We start from the raw sequence: 2,283 nt of genomic DNA, 5'->3' as shown, positions 1-2,283 counted from the left end.
CTAGGGAATCAGCTGTAGAGTTAGCTTCCCTAAAAATATGAGACTCACTAAGGCAGTTTACTTCTTCAATTAAATGATCAATGTGATTCAATTCATTGAGGAGTTTCCATGGACAATTCCTCTTTGAATTAATTCATCCCACTGATAAAGCAGAATCGCTTTCCAGGACTATATTTCTCAACAGGAAAGTTTGACAGAATATCAAGGCTTTGTGAATGGCTTTGAGTTCAGCCTCAAAAGCTCATCCAAATCCGATGTTTGTTGAGAAGAAACCCAGAACACGGTTCCTAGAGTCTCAGAGCATACCTCCAATTCCACTTGGCCCAGGATTTCCTTGAGACGCTCCATCCACATTGAATTTGAAGACACCAATAGACAGAGGGGACCAAGAAGCTAACCTTGTACGGTGTTTGTCTTTACTGACCTTGATGCTGCAACAGTTTCTGGAAAATTGTTCCATGCTATAAGGGCATTCTTTCCAGACTCCTTTAATCCACCAAATAATTCTGAGTATGTGAAGCTCCCAGACCTCTTGAGTATCAAATCTGCTATCTCTGAAAACAACATTATTACGTGCCAGCCAAACGGACCAGATGAAGGAGTATGGGATTAATTTCCAAAGAGTGGCATCTATTTGAGTTACTAAGTAGTCCCATTCCAGTAGCAAAGATAGTCATCCACAAGCCCCATGATGAGAGACAATGTATGAACAGATGAGGCGAAGTCTCCAATTCACTACGTGAGCATATGACACATGATCCATTGTCATCAAGTTGAAAACCCCTTCGAATCAGATTATGTTTGGAGGAAATTTTATTGTTGCTAGCTTGCCACACTAAGAGACCCACTTTAGGAGGAATCATCTTCCTCAGCTGACTCGGAATGTTCCACTTTTCCACTGTAAAGACTTTCTTTTCAACCCATATGCATAACGACTTGACAAAAAATGTTCCAGAATTATCAAGGCACCAGTACAATTTATCAGTAGAGGAACTTGAGGGGAAGCAACCATTGGTCACCTTGACAAATGATTCATAAATTGGTATCTCTCAGACAAAGAAGGGCCTGCGAAATGGTAAGTCCCAAAATTCCAAAGTCAAATAAAATGAACTAACATAATTATTAAAATAAATATTAAAGTAATACATCTTCAACTTTTAAAATGTTTTTTTTACATCGGAAAATAACTTTTTAAATACATAAATGAACTAATAATTATTAAATCACACTATTTTAAATATTATTTTTTAAAAACAAATGTACTTATTTAATTTTTTTTAAACAGAAATGATATACTTATGATGACTATCCCTAGAATAAAAGGTGGGGGAACAACACCCAAACCAAGGCTTACCCGGTAAAAACCTACAGAGAAGAAGACCACGAAAAAAACAAACCCAAAAACTTATAAAACAAAACAAAAAGACCAAACACTACACCACAAAAAGAATTATGTAGCTGTCTAAAGGTAGCAGTTTTAAAAGAACCACTACCTTATCACGTTTTTTTTTTTTAATAATTGGTGTGGAGGGGGCTAAGGTAGTGATTAAAAAAACAATCGCAACCGTTAAGCAGGCATAGGTAGTGGGTTAAGTAACAAAACACGGAAGGTGGGCTTTGGCACCGGGTAAAAAAGAACCTGCTACCTTAGAGTTTGCTACTTTAGCGTTTTGAAACAAAAAAAAGAACTGCAAGGTTTCTCCACTAATAGATCGTGCGCGCCTTAGCTACACACCAGTTACCATAGATTCTTCGCGCCCTACTCCACACCTTGCTGGTGCGGTCATTGCATCCCATTTTGCACGCATCGTTTTGCCATCTCGTGCCCTAACCCTCTACACCGTCTCTTATTGCTGTCTTATGTGTCTTGTGCCACCACGGTTGCTGTGAAGTTTGTGGTTGTTGCTATCATCGTTGCTACTTCGTACTCCGTCTTGTTGTCATCTTGTTCATCTTGTTGCTGTCATTGGCATCTTGCTGGTGCTGTCGTCGTTGCCTTGTTGATCGTTGTTGCTAGTGTCTTCGTTCCCTACCTTATTGCCTTCTTTGCGCACTATATCCAGGTTCTTAGCAATATTCATGTGGAAAAAATGTCATATGTGATATAAGAAACTCATAAGCAATTATGCAGATTTCACTCTAACCACGAGCTCTTATTTTATTTTTATTGATCCCACAATAACTCATTTATAGAAGCACTTGATGAATACTTGATGAATGAGATAAAATATAATAATTATTTAATTTAAGAACTCAAAAAGCAAAGTTGATTATATTGCACAA

Source organism: Lotus japonicus, chromosome 2 (genome assembly GCF_012489685.1).
Source record: "Lotus japonicus ecotype B-129 chromosome 2, LjGifu_v1.2".
Taxonomy (NCBI): Eukaryota; Viridiplantae; Streptophyta; class Magnoliopsida; order Fabales; family Fabaceae; genus Lotus; species Lotus japonicus.
This window is presented reverse-complemented; position numbering follows the sequence as displayed.